The following is a 19,611-nucleotide window of genomic DNA, read 5'->3' on the forward strand; positions in this document are numbered from 1 at the left end:
GCTCCTCTTTAGAGCGGTCTTTCCTTTCTATTATCTTGTTTTCTCTGTTTAGCAGTTTGTCCTTTTTACTGCCTCACATTCTGCTGCAGAAAGCAATTTAAAATCCTCTTTTTTTCCTCTTTAACATTACAACTCACTTATGAATAGAGCTTATAAAAAAAAATTTTTTTTTGGAGAGAGAACATCAGTCTCTCCACAAGTTAAATTAGATTCTCAAAATAAAAAACCAAGTTGTGATCCCAAACTATGCCTTATCTACTGTTTTTAGTTGAAAGTGACAGAAGCTAACTCTGGGGGAGTTGAAGAAAAACGGAATTTTTAAAGAGTTAATTGCGTTAGCCTATAGAACCTGTGGGAAAACAGGAAGACACAGTGAAAGTCTAGACACTCAGAATCAAAGTCAAAAATCACTCCCCAGTTCACTGTCTATTGAAGACAATAGTGCTGTGTTTATTTCTCAGTACCAGCTGCTTCAGCTTGCACTGCCTTTGTCTCTAAGTATCACTGTGAACCGCCAGGACCTCAAGGGAGCCTTTGCTAATCTTCTCTCCTTGCATTATTGGTTCTCAGTCTGGTGCTTACAGTTGGCTCAGCTGAGGTCACGTGCTTAGGGCTTATGCTCTGGCTTTCCCTATCAGTAGACTAAGACAATATGCATATCACCCATAGAACTTCCATACTTAATTGCAAGCGAGGCTGGGAGAGGGTATATTTGTTCTTTTAGTCTTCCACAGTCTTCTCAACCACCAAGACCCATAGGTTAGGTATTCTTCAACCACACAAAGAAGGTTCATCTCTCCTTGAGGGCACAAAACAACACAACTATGAAAACCCCAAATGTTTCATTACAGCAACATAACAATGCAGGAACTTTCAAATATGATCAAACTGCATTGAACTCAGTATTCTACATTTGAAAATATACACAGGCAAGGCATGGTGGCACATGCCTATAATCACAGCACTTTGGGAGGCCAAGGCCGGCAGATCACTTGAGCTCAGGAGTTTGAGACCAGTCTGGCCAACATGGCAAAACCGCATGTCTACAAAAAATACAAAAATTAGCTCGGCATAGTGGCACATGCCTGTGCTACTCAAGAGAATCACTGGAGCCCAGGAGGCAGAAGTTGTAGTGAGCTGAGATCACACCACTGCACTCCAGCCTGGGCGACAGGAGTAAACACTGTCTGAAAAAAAAAAAAAATATATATATATATATATATATATGTATATACATATACATATATATATCCAAATGAAGACTTTTTTTTTTTTTTGAGATGAAGTCTCACTCTGTCACCCAGGCTGGAGTGCGGTGGCACAATCTTGGCTCACTGCAACCTCTGCCTCCCAGGTTCAGGCAATTCTCCTGCCTCAGCCTCCTGAGTAGCTGGGATTACAGGCACGTGCCACCATGCCCAGCTAATTTTTTTTGTATTAGTAGAGGCGGGGTTTCACCGTGTTGACCAGGATGGTCTCGATCTCTTGACCTCGTGATCCATCCTCCTCGGCCTCCCAAAGTGCGGGGATTACAGGTGTGAGCTACTGCGCCCGGCCATGAAGACTTATTTTAAAAGTTTAGAAACATGCCTCAACAGTTTCTAACCTCTGTTGACATAAATTGTGGATGTAATCATCTTGTCACAAACCCACTGTAAAATTGCATCTTTAAAATACATTGAATACTATTAAATGGCATATAATCTATAATGTAAATAATCATACATAATGGTAATAATGTATAGTACATACATACATAATAGTATTATGGATGATAATTACATAACATGCTAATATAAGATATATGTAATATATGTAATATACAAAGGCACACATATTTTGTAAGAAGAACTGAACTGTGTACTTTCAGCTGTCTTAGACACACAATGTTCATTTTAAATACAGCCATTACAATTTTATTATCTTGGTTCTTTTCCCCTTTCAGCCCCTAAAGTATTGAAGTACACATTCATAATCTGTTATTTGGCTTTATACTGAATGTGGTTACTCATTTGGATTCCTTTGAAATTAATGAATTGCAAGCCTTTAACATCTTGTGATACAATGACCAGAGTGGCATTTCCAGTAGCTGTCACTTGGCAGTAGCATTTGGAGCATCGTAGCCTGTGATCCCCATATCTGCTTTGAATGGTAATCACCTCTAGCTTCCACAACCATCTGCCTCTCTCACATTAAATGTGTTGTTAGTAACTGACACCTCTGGCATTTCAACTCCTTCTGCTTCTTTTTTTCTTGCTTCCTCACTTTGCTTGCACTTTACCCTATTATTTCAGGCTTCCTCCCCTACCATCAGATAATCCCATGTGCCATTTCTGTTTCCTTGTGTCTCTCTGTTTTCATTGTCAAAGTTTGGATCACTCCCACCATCAGTCTTGCCAAAAATTCATTAGACTAATGGAGAAATAATAAAACATATTCAGTTACTCAATTTACTGGATAGATCACTTGGTTTTTTGAGATGGAGTCTTGCTCTATCGCCCAGGATGGAGTGCAGTGGCATGATCTCAATTCACAGCAACTTCCACTTCCTAAATTCAAGCGATTCTCCTGCTTTAGCCTCCGAGGAGCTGGGTTTACAGGTGACCATGTCTGGCTAATTTTTAATTTTTCATATTTTTAGTAGAGATGGGTTTCATCATGTTGCCCAGGCTGGTTTCGAACTCCTGACCTCAGGTGATCTGCCCACCTCGGCCTCCCAATGTGCTGGGATTACAGGCGTGATATTTCAATAACTTTTCAACAAAGTAGATGGAGATTTAAGCAATTTGAAGAGAGCAAAGATCACCTGGTGGCCATCTAGCAGATCATCTAACAACGAAACTCTTTTTCTGAGGAATTTAGAAGTAATTAAAATTCCCTATTATGTAACAGACATCTAGTACCAGCCTTCTTTCCCCAAAATTTATAAGTATCTATAATTTCTATGCATCTCTAGAATGCACGCATGTCAAAACTCATTGTGCATGCTTTGCTGATATCAAGGCACCAAAATATCTACAAATATAATCATTTATTATGACCTATGTGGCTAATATGGTCCAAATTACCCTGAAGCTCCCAATTGAAGGTCTATAAATACCTCTAAGGAAAATCCACCGTGGCATACTTAGTTCTTTCTGATGCAGCCTGCTGCACTTTTCTGCAGCATTCTTTCTATCTAATAAAAGTTTCCCTTTCAAATCTACAATGTTGGTAAGTTTTTCTTACTACCCTATTACCAACAAGCCCATCACCTTCTGATGCCAGGGCTCTGACACCTTTCTTGCCACAATTGTTATTAAGGTTTTAAGGATCAGATAGTTAAGGTGATGTTACATATATTCCCTATTACTTTCTGCATATTTGCAAACACATGCCTTGTATTTCTAAATGTAAAATTATATTTTTTAAACAATGCCAAAATTATATGTCTATTTTTTTATCACAGCTACTAAAATAAAGACATCACCTTTATGCCAAACTTACCCTCATTTTCACACTGTTCACTAAACTTAGATTAATTATGAAGCTTGTTCAGTAGTAGCTGCCATCAAGAAATCTAATTGTTATTTGGCAAAATTTATCGTAAAAACAATTGCTGATGTAACATTTCCTTGCTTGGTGATTCGTTGCTTGTTTTTTATTATCAATAGAAATTTTGATATTGCACATATTGAAAAAATATTATATGCATTGGAAGAGAAGAAATATTTCTTTCTGTATCTTAAAAGGCATACAAAACTATGACTTTGCTCAACTGGATTTCCTGGAACCATCTGGGGGAAGAATATTATCCAGAGCACTGCTAACATAGGCCATCTTAGGAAAATGTCAGATAAGTAAAGACTTCAAAGAAATTGGCTAATGTGTAATTGAGGGGTCCAAGGATTTTATTGGTCAGTCAGCTGAAGTTCTGATTGTTTTAGGAATGACTGGTTTAAAATGCTGCATGGAAGAGACAGTTTGCTCTTGTGGATTATTAGCTGTGCTAATAGCTAATTACCTCCCCAAGTCTGAGTTTATCATGACTAGTGGAAAAGAATTTAGTTGCTAAGGTAATGTGCTAAAGGGGTTGAAATGAAATGACTGAGTAGCAGGGACAAGAGAGGGCCAGTGTGGAAAATTCTAAACCGCCTGGGTCCTTCACACTTTCTAAGTGGCACAATAACAGAAGCAGCAACACACACTCTAAGAATGTTTCTAACAATCAAAGCAGTCAAATATCTAAAAATTATTCCTGAAATTGTTCAGAGGTGCTTGCTCATTAGTCAGTTTAATTTCATTTCTTCCTATCCATAGAATCATTGGTTTGAATGCCTTTCAAACATAAAATACTCAAAACTTCTAGGAAAAAATATATCTAGGTATTATGGGATACATTTTCAAATCAAGACGTAAGACTTATTTTATTTGGAAGAAAATAAATTTAGTCTCCCTCAGCAGAATATTTCTGAGTGAAAGATTGAATTTCTAAAACTGTTCAGCTACAACTTTTGCAAACTACAATATATGAGTTATCAGAATTTTGAGACTCTCTATTGAGGAGAAAAAGAAGCAGATATCCTAGAAATTTTTAGAATATGCGAGTAGAGTGATGTAGTAGCGGGTTTGGGAAAGGAAAGTTTGATTATTACTGCATACAGGTAATGGGGAAATTTAAGATGTGTAATAGTGTGTTTTTATTTTTTTGGTGTGCCCTCTCATTTTTATCTCTTCATAAAGCTTTAAATTCTATATTATTTATTACAATTGCATTTATATTTGGGGTATAGTTGGAAGTTGACAGATAGATAATTTAAATGACAGCAGGCAAGAAGGCTCTAGTTCTAATTGAGTTACCCATATGAACATTGTGGGAACTTTTCAGATAATATTGTGAAATGTATTCTCATTTTGTGATGAGAATCTCATTTTGTGATGAGATGTTATTAACTTTTTGACTATTAATCTCAGTAACTAAGTGTATTAGTTCATTCTCACACTGGTATAAAGATACTACCTGAGACTGGGTAATTTATAAACAAAAGAGGTTTAATTGGCTTACTGTTCCACATAGCTGGACAGGGCTCAGGAAACTTACAATCATGGCAGAAAGCAAAGGGGAAGCAAGGCACATCTTACATGGCAGCAGGAGAAAGACAGTGGGCAGAGCACACTACCCCTTATAAACCATCATATCCTGTGAGAACTCCCATCATAATCTGCGAGAACTCCTGCACTATCGTGAGAACAGCATGGGAGAAACCACCCACATGATCCAACCACCTCCCACCAAGTATCTCCTTCAATACATGGGGATTACAACTTGAGATGAGATTTGCATGAGAACACAAAGCCAAACCATATCATTCTCCCTCTGGCACTTCCCAAATATCATGTCCTTTTTACAATTCAAAACCAATCATGCCTTCTCAACAGTCCCCCAAAGTATTAACTAATTCCAGGATTAGCCCAAAAGTTCAAGTTCAAAGTCTGACCTTAGGCAAGGCAAGTCCTTTCCTTCTATAAGCCTTTAAAATAAAAAAACAAAAATCAAGTTAATTACTTCCAAGATACAGCGGGGACACAGGCACTGGGCAAATGCTCCCATTCCAAAAGAGAGAAATTGGTGAAAACAAAGGGGCTATAGGCCCCATGCAAGTCAAAATCCAGGAAGGTGGCCATTATATCTTAAAGCTTCAAAATAATCTCCTTTGATTCCATGTCTCACATCGAGAGCATGCTGATGCAAGGAGGGGAGGCTTCCAAGACTTTGAACAGCCCTACCCCTGTGACTCTGCAGGGTGCAGCCCCAATGGCTACTTTCCTGGGCTGGTGTCAAGTGCTTGCGACTTTCCCAAGCACAAAGTGCAAGCTGTCAGTGGATTTACTGTTCTAGGGTCTGGAGGACGGTAGTCCTTTTATCACAGCTCCACAAGGCAGTACTTCAGTGGGGACTCTGTGTTGGGGCATCAACCTCACATTTCTCCTCTGCATTGCCTTAGTAGAGGGTCTCCATGAGGGCTCTGCCCTTTAGCAAAATTCTGCCTGGACATCCAGGTGTTTCCTTATGTCCTCTGAAATCTAGGTGGAGGCTCCTAAAGCTCAACTCTTGTCTTCTGTGCACCCTCAGGCTAACACATGTGGAAGCTGCCAAGGCTTGTGGCTTGCACCCTCTGAAGCAGTGGCCCAAGCTGTACCTTGGCCCCTTTTAGCCACAGCTAAGGCTGGAGTGGCTGGGACACAGGACACCAAGTCCTGAGGCTACACAGAACAGCATGGTCCCAGGACTGGCCCAGGAAACCATTTTTTCCTTCTAGGACTCCAGGTCTATGATGGTGGAGGCACTGCTGTCAAAATATTTGACATGGTCTGGAGACATTTTCCTCTGTGTCTTGGCTATTAACATTCAGTTCCTCATTACTCACATAAATTTCAGCAGCTAGATTGAATTTCTCCCCAGAAAATAGGTTTTTCTTTTCAATCACATGGTCACACTGCAAATTTTCCAAACTTTTATGCTCTTCTTTCCTTTTAAATATAAGTATCAGTTTCAGGTAATTTCTTTGTGAATGTGTATGTCTGAATGCTTTCAGACTCAGCTGAATGCTTTGTGGCTTAGAAAGTTCTTCCACCAGATACCCTAGATGATGTCTCTTAAGTTTAAAGTTCCACAGATCTCTAGGGCAGGGGTAAAATGCTGCCAGGCTCTTTGCTAAAGCACAGCATGAGTGATCTTTATTCCAGTTCTCATGAAGTTCCTCATCTGTATCTGTGACTACCAAGGCCTGGACTTAATTGCCTATCTCACTATCAATATTTTGGTTAAAACCATTAAACATGTCTCTAGGAAGTTCTGACCTTTCCTACATCTTCCTGTCTTCTTCAGAGCCCTCCAAGCTGTTTCAACCTCTGCCTGTTGCCTAGTTCCAAAGTTGCTTCCACATTTTCAGGTTACCTTTAAAGCAGTATGCCACTTTTGGTATCAATTCTTTATATTAGTCCATTCTCACACTGCTATAAAGATACTACCTGAGAGTAGGTAATTTAAAAAAGACAGAGATTTAATTGACTCAAAGTTGTGTGTGGCAGGGGAGGCCTCAGGAAACTTAAAATCATGGTAGAAGGTGAAGGATAAGCAAGCACATTCTTACATGGTGGCAGAAGAGGGAGAGCATGCAGGAGAAACCTCTCCTTTTTTGTTTTTTTTTTTTTTTTTGAAAGAAAGAAAGAAAGAAAAAGAATAAAGAAGAGGAGGAAAAAGGAAGAGAAAGAGAGAGAGAGAATAGGAGTATTGCTTTCTTGCTCAGGCTAGAATGCATTTTAGTAATGGGTATTGAAAACCTCTTTTATACCAATAATTATACTTGATGTAAACAGGAAGGAATAAGGGAAGAAAATAACAAACGAGCAGCCAACCAATATTTCATTTAAACCTATGAAATGCTATGCGATTACTGAGGAGTTACTTACTTCCAATTATGTAGTCACTTACGGAATAGGTGTGAGGTGGTAATGTATGTTTTATGTATTTGAAGTGGAGAGTTCTATAAATGTTTATTAAGTTTACTTGTTCCAGGTCTGAGTTCAAGTCCTGGATGTCCTTGTTAATTTTCTGTCTCGTTGATCTATAAAATCATTAGCTCTTCTTGTTACATTGATCCTTTTGCCATTATGTAATGTCCTTCTTTGCCTCTTTTGCTCTTTGGTGCTTTAAAGTCTACTTTATCAGAGGTGAGAATTGCATCTCCTGCTTTTTATTTATTTGTTTATTTTTACTCTCTGAATGGTTGATAAATCTTCCACCTTCTCTTTGTTTTGAGTCTTTGTGTATCGTTGCATGTGAGATGGATCTGGATGCAGCATACCAATGGGTTTTGGCTTTTTATCCGATTAGAATATATATAACTTTAATACTGGCATTTGATGCTAGCTGGCTGTTTTGCCCATTAGTTAGTGTAAATTTTTCGTTGTGTTAATGCTCTTTTCTTTTTGATATATTTTTGGAAAGGCTGATATTGGTTGTTCATTTATATGTATAGTGCTTCTTTCAGAAGCTCTTGTAAAGCAGGCCTGGTGGTGGTGAACTCTCTAAGTACTTGTTTGTTCGCAAAGGATTTCATTTTTCCTTCGTTTATAAAGCTTAGTTTGGCGGGTTAGGAAATTCTGTGTTGAAAGTTCTTTTCTTTAAGGATGTTAAATATTGGTCCCCACTCTTTTCTGGCTTGCAGGGTTTCTGCTGAGAGATCTGCTGTAAGTCTGATAGCTTTCCCTTTATGGGTAACCTGACCTTTCTCTCTGGCTGCCCTTAGTATTTTCTCCTTCATTTAAACCCTAATAAATCTGGCAATTATGTGCCTTGGGGTTGGTCTTCTTGAAGAATATCTTTGTGGTGTTCTCTGTATTACCTGGAGTTGAATATTACCCTGCCTTGCCAGGTTGGGAAAGTTTTCCTGAATGATATCCTAAAGAGTATTTTCCAACTTGGATTCATTCTCTTCATCACATTCAGGTACACCTATCAAACGTAAATTAGGTCTTTTCACCTAGTCCCATATTTCCTGGAGACTTTGCTCATTCCTTTTCATCCTTTTTTCTCCAATCTTGTCTTCTCGTTTCATTTCACTGAGGTGGTTCTTGACTTCTGATATCCTTTCTTCTACTTGATCAATTCGACTGTTTAAACTTGTGCATGCTTCGCGAAGTTCTCGTGTTGTGTTTTTCAGCTCCATCAATTCACTTATATTCCTCTCTAAATTGTCCATTCTCATTAACATTTCATCAAGCCTTTTTTCAAGGTTCTTAGTTTCTTTGCATTGGGTTAGAACAAGTTCTTTTAATTCACAGAAGTTTCTTATCACCCACGTTTTGAAACCTGCTTCTGTTATTGGAACACACTCGTAATCTATTAAGCCTTGTTCCATTAATGATGAGGCATTGTGATCCCCTGTGGAGGGAGAGGCATTCTGATTTTGAGTATTCTCTGCCTTTTTACGCTGATTTCTTCCCTTCATTATATATTTATCCGTCTGTTGTCTTTGTAATTACCGACTTTCTAACTAGGTCTCTGAGCAGACGTCCAACTTGTTGATTCCCAGCGCTGAAATCTGAGCAATCCACTGCGCCGGCCAAAATAGAGGTGTTAAGATTGATGGTGCTTTTCTTCCCTGGAATCTCCGGACTCTGCACCTAGAACTGCTGCGCTAAGTCACCAGCAAAACCGCCGCGCCAGCCACAAGAGTCTCCCTGGCGACACGTGGGGCTCCTCTGCTGGGAATCTCCGGGTCCGTGAGCAACAAATATTCATCTGAAAGTGTGGCGTCCTCTTGTTCTCTGCGCTTTCACTGGGAACTAGGAGCCCGAGCTGCTAGTGATCAGCCATCTTGGATCGAAACCTCTACTTTTAAACCATCAGATTTCATAAGAACTCCCTCACTATCATGAGACCAGCATGGGGGAAGCCACCTCCAGGATCCGATCACCTCCCACCAGGTGTCTCCCTCAACACTTGGGCATTACAACTTGAGATGAGATTTGGGTGGGGACACAGAACCAACCGTATCGCTCAGTATGATAAAATCATTAAGAACCATGGCTTATCTGTACTTTTTCAGCAGGAACATGTGATAATGGTAGCGTATTTTATAAAACCAAACATTATCTCAGATTATGCAGCTAGAAAAATGTCACTGCAAAAGAGAATATCAGTGCTGAAAAAAATGCTTCATCTCTGATGATTGATTGGCTTTATATTTGTACATCAGGAGACTATGTTACTGTGGAACTAGATTTCAAAATAAACAGTTTAGAGAGTTTATTCCTTTCAAGATATTCTGACCCTTTTTCTGTTTGTTTGTTTGTTTGTTTGTTTGTTTGTTTGTTTGTTTTGAGGCTGTTTCGCTGTTGTTACCCAAACTGGAGAGCAATGGCGCGATCTCGGCTCACCGCAACCTCCACCTCCTGGGTTCAAGCAATTCTCCTGCCTCAGCCTCCCGAGTAGCTGGGATTACAGGCGTGCACCACCATGCCCAGCTAATTTTTTTGTATTTTTAGTAGAGATGGGGTTTCACCTTGTTGACCAGGATGGTCTCGATCCCTTGACCTCGTGATCCATCCACCTCAGCCTCCCAAAGTGCTGGGATTATAGGTGTGAGCCACCGTGCCCGGCCTCTGACCCTTAATATATGGTAACAAGTAAACTTTATATTTGATCTAAGACTATGTGTACACAATCTTTCTTCATGATGAAAAATTATAGTAAATAAGAAAACGTCAAACACCAATACTCGATTTTACTTGTTTTGTTTTTATTTACAACATTGCACATATGGTAAGCTACATATTTGGAAAAATAAATAAAGCATAAAATATAAATGATTACATTTTCTGAAAATTTGATTGTTCTGTACTTAGATAATAAAACAGTTGTTATTACACATTTTTAAACAATATATATTAATATGTGTGTGAGGCTTAGTATCCCGGAACATACATGGACTATATTTACTAAGGAACTAATTTTTGTATATACAGGAATACAAGTTTTTATTTTCTTTTATAGTAACTGCTCAATAAATGTATACTAAATCGATGAAAAAAAAAAAGCTGGATAGGGCAGGTGCAGTGACTCACACCTATAATCCCAGCACTAGGGGAGGCTGAGGTGGGTGGATCACTTGAAGTCAGGAATTCAAGACCAGCATGGCCAATATAGTGAAACCCTGTCTCTACTGAAAATACAAAAATTAGTCAGGTGTTAGTACACATCTGTAATTCCAGCTGCTCGGGAAGCTGAGACATGGAGAATTGCTTGTACCTGGGAGGTGGAACCTGCGGTGAGCCAGGGCAAGATCACACCACTGCACTCCAGCCTGGGTGACAGAGCAAGACACCACATCAAAAAAAGAAAAAAAAATTGCTGGATAATCAAAGCAGCTCAATTGCACATAAAGGTGCAAGTAGCACATCGTTGAAATATTTGTCCATTTCCTCTTGTTGAGAAGCATTGTAGTGCCACAGCATAACTAGTGATTTTCAAAGTATGTTCTCTGGTCCAGTGACCTTATTATCACCTGAACACTTGCTAACAATCTGTGTCTTAACACAGCCTCCCAGTGATTCTGAGGGAAATTCAAGTTTGGAAACCACTGGCTTGGGCTAAAGTATTGGGCCAACACTTCCATGTTCATACTCTACTCTCTCTCGCCTTTGTTCTCACGGAAAGAATTGCTGTCCATTAGCACGCCTGGGCCTGTCACATTTTATCCCACTAGAATTTAATCCAACAGACATAACCACTCTAAGTCTGGAAGTATTGATAGTTTTTGGAGCTGGAAAGTCAAGTACACCTAGGTATAACTAAAACAGTCATTTTGGGGCCCTGTAGACAGCCAAGGGTGTTGCTTTACTGACACAGATAGGGAAACAGAGCAGATACATAGAAAGATGAGAAAAAGAGGCAGAAACATAAGAAGTAGCCATCTTTGTTCCTATACTACTCTTGCTCTTGGTTCTGGTAGTAATTTCCAGTTGTACTTTCCATTTTTGGGTTTCATGGAGTTCTCCTGTATATTTATCATAATTCAACCCCCTTTTATTTTCATGAAATTAGACAGATTTCACTTTTTTACAGCAAAATAATTCTAACAAGAAATTTGTGCATAATAACATTGTTTAGCAGTTCAAATAAAGGAAAGCAAAAGTAGTCAACTATTGAATGTGGCTAGGTGCATTTGCAATTAATTGGTGGATGTGGTAACTGGAATGAACCTTTTTAAATACAAATTAAAATGCTAAAAGCAAACAAACCAAAGGTGTACTTTGAAGCATTGTGGATAATTGCTTTCCGGTTATTAAACTATCCTATGGATGCCATTTCTAGAACACACTCTACTTGTTCTAGTTTAAATGGGTCTCACAATGCTTTGGAGATGTTGTAGGGAAAAAATAAAAACCTCAAAGTTTTAGCTTACTGTTTATTTGTTTTTTGATTTTACAGATTTTATTTGATATTTCAAATCTCATGGTTATTTTTCCACTAGAAATTGAAGAAAATATCTGCATTGCCGTGTTGTGGTAACGCATGAGATTTTATGTGTGAAAGGAAGTTTCTTAAGATATCTCTTAAGAGGTTTAATTATTTTCTTATATTTTATTTCTATTTTCTCATATTTTCTTATATTTTTGATTGACATTTTATTGATACTAACATTGCTATTGATTTTGATGGGTTCTGTGTTTGAATTATCATTCTAAAATCTATTATTTTTGTATAATTAATATTCATTATATTTTAATATCTCGACTATAAATATTTCATCGTAGAAAGCAAAAATACTACCCATATTTTTGTTTCACGTATCAACAACTGCAAATAAAATATTCTAAAGAAAACTCTTTCTTTCCATTTTTCTAGCAATTTCACAGAATGGACCATACATAAATTTAAGAATCAATAATCATGAAATAAAATGTCCAAATTTCTTGGCATTTCATTATATGTTCCATTAATGTGTTTGGTCATAGCAAAAGTGACAATAGAAATCTTGTCTTAATAGAACATTTAATGAAATAGAAACTTACCTCATAGGCAATTTTCAGGATGTAAAATTAGAAAGTAATGCTGATCTGCCAAGGCTGCCAAAATGAAAAAGCCAGGAAGACCTATGACCCAAACAAGCTTCCAGTAGGGTTTGCCCCAGCACACTTTATGCAGGCATGAATGCCCTCCCTATTGAATATTTCAAATCACCTTTGCTGCTGAATCATGTTCAATAAAACAACCAAATTTTCTACTTTGTTTTCATCCATGACTGATGCCATTAGTAATGACCTTTTCTTTTGCAAGAAGATTTATTCACAGTCAAAATTAAGAAGGGAGGAAGACATAAATTCCACCAGAGAGGGTTCATCCTTCTTGTTTTCACTTTTCTTCTCCACATGATTCATTCTTTCCTGTGATGAATTCCAGGATCTTGTCATCACAATGTACTGCTACAGTGCAAACTTCTGGAACTGGCCCTTACACTTTCCAGCTACAAATGCCACCTATCTCACAATCTATGCCCACATTAAGTCACATTTATGGCTTTGTCTCTCTGTCTAATTATAGCACCTCTGGACGAAGTCAGAACAGTAAGCTCTTCATAGTCACCATCCAGATCCGCATGCATGAAACCTGCCTTTAAACCTTGACAAATGTCCCAGATTCCTTTTTTCTTAACTCTCTGCATGCGTTTCCCATTCTTTTATGACTGTCAACACCTGCTTACTTTAATTCAAATATTATGTAACTTATTCTACTGAAGGAAAACCACAGAAGTGAATGTCTTGGCTCACCGGTCACCTAATGTTATCTAATATCAAGTCAGCCTCTCTGCTGCTTATCATCATCGTTGATGCCTCATGAGGTACGGATTGACAATTCTAAGCTTCGGTATGAAAAATTTAATTTTGTTGAATCCCTGTCAGCAGAGTCGTAGCCACTTCAAATAATCTTATTTTATTCTTCACAATGATGTGAGGACTGTTTATTATTGCATTTTCCACATTGATACTCAGAGAAATTAACTTGAAATCACTCATCACAAAATTCCTTTCTACTCAGCTATTTTGGCGCAATACCAATGTTGCCTCTCAGTATGCTGAAATTCAACATGTTCATTCAAAGGATTATTGTGACGTGTTATTATTCACCTGATTATTCAACATATTATTCATGTGGTTGAGATCTGAATTATTCTAACCAAGCTTACCACCGCACTAACAGTCTCCCTTGAGTCTCAGTTTTTCAACTTTTACTAGAAATTCCCATTCTGATATGCAATCCTTTTGAAATTTGGTGTATAGATAATTTTAAAAATTGTTTCCAATTTAAGTTGTAAGTAATGTTTCTCTATTTTTCTTAATGATACCATCACCTTGCAAATGGTTTGCTGGTTGGTTTCCTGCCTTCAGAGATTGTAGCGTGAATATGGTATAAGACAAATCACTGAAACTCAATAGTTCTAATCATATTTTTTCTTCACTAATATTTGCTGGATTCTTTTTTTGCAAGCAAGACTATCTTTTACCTAATATGTACCCTATTTTCTAAGTTTTTAAAGAATTTTTACATTGAAATAAACTCCAGAAAAAGGGTACAATAAATTGTTTCCCACAAATTGGCATTTACTTACCTGGTTCATCTTTATTTCTAAAATGCCTTGACCATCTGTCTCTGCCAATAATGTGTTATTTACCTGAACCCTCCTAAAAGGACACTGCCTTCGGAAACCATGCTATCAAATTTAAATGACTTCTTCCTTTTTCTGTCTTCATTCTTGTTTTCATTTTCATTCTTCATATATACACCTTTACTTGGGTACAATCTGTATGAATGGGGCAGTGGTGACATTTAAACATGACTTATGTGCCAAGGACTATTTTTCATTAAGGACAGAATTTTTCATTAAAATGCATTATTTTATTGAAATACTCACAAAATGTTCATTAGGTAATTAAGGCTATCCTTACTGATGGATTGGAAAATTGAGGGTGAGTAAACCAGAGAATAGCAGAATCCAAAGTTAGTGCACTTATGTAAGCTTTCAATTCTGCTATCAGAATACATGTATTCTGATAAAACTATATTGTGTGTGTGTAGCAATGAATACATTGAACATACACATCTTGAATTGCTTTGTTTTTTGTTTTGTTTTGTTTTGAGTTCAGTGTCTCGTTCTGTTGCCCAGGCTGGATTTCAGTGGCATGAACACAGCTCACTGCAGCTTGACCTCCTGGGCTCAAGAAATCCTCCCATGTCAGCCTCACAAATAGCCACCACATGGAGCTAATTTTAATTTTTTTTTTCTGTAGTAATAGGGTCTCACTATGTTTCTCAGGCTCATCTCAAACTCTCAGGTTCAAGCAGTCCTGCTCACCTGACCTCCCAACGTGCTAGGATTAAAGGCGTGAGCCACCATGCTCAGCCTATTATGTTTTAGATACACCTTTTTAAATCATCTGATGAAGCATTTTTTTTTTTTTACATTTTAAATTTTATGATGAGCATAGTTGCTATTAATCACTATATTTGATCATCTCAGATGATTGCCTCCAATAGTTCCATCTCTCTGTTAAATATTAAAAATGTACAGCAACAGTTCAGTTTGGCTATTGAGATTACCATTCAAGGCACTTGATTACTTGTTAGAACATACACTGGAATATAAAATAAAATAGGAATAAAGAAGACCCTTAAGGTACTCACACCCAGGGAAGGGTGGAAGACTTGGATGGGTCCAGGAAAGAGCACACATGGCAAAGGCAATTTCTGTGCAGGTGTACGTGATCGCTGCAGTGTGTGGAGACTGCAAGCGAATCCAAGAGAGAACATATCTACCTACAGCATACCTTTCTAGAGCAGGTGGCAGAGGACTGCGTCTAGAAGAGAAACTAGAAGAGAAATAGAATTTGTCAGGTTGGCAAAGGAGCAGTGTGGCTAGAAAAACTATTCTAAGCCGAGAAATTCATGGATACAGACTCACAGAAGCGTGAAATAGTAGAGGATAGTGAGGAAATGGCTGCACTTCTGTGTGTCTGTACTTAGGATTCACAGAGGAGAAGGTAAGAGATGAGTCAGAAAAGCTAGATTGGGTGAAATTCGTGAAAACACAGCATTGCCCTGTTTTTGAGTATTGTGGTGGTTCATAAAAAGACTTTTATTAACTGTGATTTCGGTAAAGTTATTTTTCTCATATTTGTTGTGAGGAATAAGACTGTACATAAAGTTTTTAGTGTAGAATGGAGCATTAAGTATGCAAACAGTAAATGGTAGGAGTTCTTGCTTTTGCCATTATCATTGTTGCTCTCATTATTATCATTACAATGAAGCAATTCGACACTATCGGCAAATTTTAAGCAGGAAATTAACAGAATCACATCTGTGGTTTGAATAGGCGTGTGTTTATCCCATTGACGCTTTGTCATTGACTTTTAAGTGCTATATATTTTTTCCATCTTTTTCTTTTCTTTTTAAGAATATAAAGCAATGGGTATCACAAAACATAACCAGCTAATTCTGCATTTGAAAAGCGGTGAATTTTTGGAGGAAATGTTTTCTAAGACTCAGCTTGTCTAAGGGTCAGCTCTCCAAGCTTGCTTTCAGACTCTTCCTTTTTTCCCACCTGACTTATATTAAGTTTTCAGATCCCATCATCTCTGCCATCTCCATTTTCTCATTTTGTTCTGCTTTCTCTACTGCCACTACAGATATTTCCAAAAACGGAATAGAAGTGGTTTTCATAGGCAGTAAAGTTGCAAGTCCAATATCTGTCAGGGCAGTCCTATAAAGGAGGAGCGACTTTCCGAAGAGACAGGCCTCTTTCTGTCCAGTAGGAAACTGGAGAGTTGCTGAATCATTTGGATTCGGCATATATAATACAGTGGCTTACTGTTCGCAACTCTTCACTCACTTCCAGCAATAGGATTTTATGTAGTCAATCACAGTTATGTGGGAATTCCTGTTCATTCTGGGAGGAATAAGCATCAGAACCCTATGAACTTTTGTCAAGTCATGTGGCTGCTTTGGCCAATGAATATGAGCAGCCATGACATGGGCTATGATTAACCAGAAGCTTAATCATATCAATCAATGAATATGAGCAGCCATGACATTGGTTATGATTAAGCAGAAGCTTTAATGTGATTATTTGGCTCAGCCCCTGTCTCCCCTGTTATGTCCTCTGCACTGAAAATTGCATGAGAGTGCCTGCTTCTTCACTCTGGGCTCCTGGAATCAAAATACCAGTGAAACTGAGCCCAGGCAACCCAAACTCACCCAGCAGTCCTCAGATGAGAAAAAAGCAAATGTTCTTGCTCTAAGCCTTTGAGAATTGAGGGTTGCATGTTATTGTAATATAAAAGCTGACTGATAAAGAAGACCCAGACCTGAAATGTCTTATCACACCATAGAATCCAATAGCTCTTCTATAGTAACATCAGAATATGTCCTTCCTCCACAAAATTAACATCTATATGAAAATGTATGATGCCAAACCTGAAGCTGAGTTATATATTGGATTTAAGTAACGCTTTGGAAATAATCATGGAATATTAAGTTAGAAAACTGTAGCTCCTATAGCCTAAATTTCTGAGTTTCTTCATCCTCTGATTCATACCATCCTCCCACCTCACTTTTTAAAGTTGAAATCATAAATTTAATTAAAATCAGCATCTATCATATTTTATGAGGTCCTTGACTGCAAAAGTTGGATAACTTCTTTGCTATATGCAACTCAGAATATCATTAGTGTTCAAAATAAAATTCTTAACTGTTTTATAATTCCTTACTTTAAACTATTTTATTATAAAATTACACAAGGAAAAGAGATGGTTTTTAAAATTTCAGGTAACACCACATTTTGACAGCATATCTGCTTTTGGTTTATAAGTATGCATAAACACATTATGCAAGGCAAAAAAATTCTAAAAATTCACTTATAATTAACATATTAAAAAAGTATCGAAAGATTTTATTGCTTCCCATGTAAAAGGTAAACATTTTCAATGTTATTCCATATAAAGGAAAAGTGAAGCAAATTTTACAGAACATAAAACAAAGTGGCATTACTACATTTGGTGTCTGTCATTAATAATAATACAATTGTAACTTGTGTAAGATTAAGATAATGAAATTTATTTCCACTCACAAAAATGAACATTTTAAAAGCTAAAGTTTCATTGAGTTGGGGTGATTTAATTCTATCCTTATGGTTGCAATTTTTTTCAAGTTGTATGAGTTTGACTAAGGCGTAAGATTATGTTTTGTGTCATTGTGATGTTTCTACTCTGTGTAATCCGATAGTCATAAAAGCTAGATATAATAACTAATTTCTATCACCCTCTTATTTCATATTTATGTATAAGAAAGAGTCTATCAACCAAGAATGCTTCATTGGAAAAATTGTCACTAATGCAAACAATAAGCTAAATGACTCATGGTAAGAAAATAATGACTATTTTGTCACCTTGAGTTCACTAAACTATAATCTTGATATGTTATTGAAAGACAGTATGCATGGTAATTTTATTTCTTTTAATATACTTTCAGGGCATACTTATATCCCATTTAAATGCTATCCTTCTTAATCTAGAATAAATATAATGACTACTAATTTTAGAAATGAAAAGGTGTCAAACATGATTAACATCAACCCACCACCAGCAGAGTTACCTACACATAGCACACCCACACTTTCTATGGCATTAGTTCCCATAGAGAGCAGGCCTTGCCGGACACTGGCTAGTAAATTACACATATGAGAATCATACGAGTGAAGGTCATGAGCACAGTGATGCCATCAGTAGACACCATGGCCATGGGTAAGCAGAAGTCATGGGATAGGCTTAAAGGTCACAGAGACTGTGAAGTTGGCCACAGTAAGAGAGTTAAAGCCCTGTGCTGAGGCACCATTATACCAAGATAGGCACGACACAGGTTTGTCATAACAGGTCTGCCTTGCCCTCTATCCAAAAGGCCTTTAGATTGTAATTAGTAAGTACTGTCCTGGCTAAAGGTCGCTGCTGTGGTGAATGGGAAACTCACAGTTATGGAGCAATGCTTCAGTTGAACCACATGAAACCGTTGCTTCTGTAGGCCAAAAATGCTTCAATATTAGTAATTTAATAGAATTCAGCCTCGTGTTCAGTATTAGATGCTCTACATATTAGAATCAGTTATCATAACACATCTCAGACAAAGGTGCTATTATCATCTCTCTTTTAATAGCTGCTGAAATTTATTATCTAAGATGTTACCTCTAATTTGTAATTGAAGGTGTTTCCCTGATGATATTTTAGGTTAACTTTGGATAGATTAGTAATTAAAATATAACTAATCAAATCATGAAACAGAAAAAAATAAAAGTAGATTACTAAACACCTTTGGTGGAAGAAGACTAAATTAAAAACAGAAAAAAACACAAACTTTGGGGTAATTTGTTTCTGGCACCCAACAGGTTTCATTTATGTAGCTGGTGGTCTGGAAGGACTCCAGGATTTTATCTCTCCAAAAGAAAAGGGAGGCAGGAATTTTAAAATAAAAATGTAAGTCTTTCAAAGCAAAGAAGAGAAAACTTTTCACTGCAGAGAGCTCTCAGATGCAGATATTCCACTAGAGTAGCATTCAAAATTTAAATTTCTCATTTTTTTTCTTTTTTCAAGAAAAGTCTGTTATTCCTTTCAATAAAAATAAATACAATCTAAGCATTTCTTGACATTTCTAATTTAATGAAGGGCCAAGGAAATAAAACGCTATGTTTCTTGTCATTTTTCTCAAAAGGCTTTGGAATAAACTTGTTCAGTGATGACAGCATAATAATGAAAAGTGTCTAATGAAAACAGCATTCTGACAAGTTTTCAAATACTTATGTGGAAATAAGAAAAACAACTAGTGTCGTGAGAGGCCTTAATGGACCAAACTTAGAAATAAAGAAAATAACCATGAAGCAGCACAGAGTAAGGGTATTTGTGCTGAAAGTGGCATGGGAGTAATCAGCAGAGACTTACAGCCACACACTAAAGCCAAAGCACAGGGATATGAGTAAGTCAGGTAAGTCCTTTCCCCCCGGTTGCTCTCAGAGACACTCAGCA

Source organism: Aotus nancymaae, unplaced genomic scaffold, assembly GCF_030222135.1.
Source record: "Aotus nancymaae isolate 86718 unplaced genomic scaffold, 86718_ANA_hifiasm-v0.15.2.pri h1tg000002l, whole genome shotgun sequence".
Taxonomy (NCBI): Eukaryota; Metazoa; Chordata; class Mammalia; order Primates; family Aotidae; genus Aotus; species Aotus nancymaae.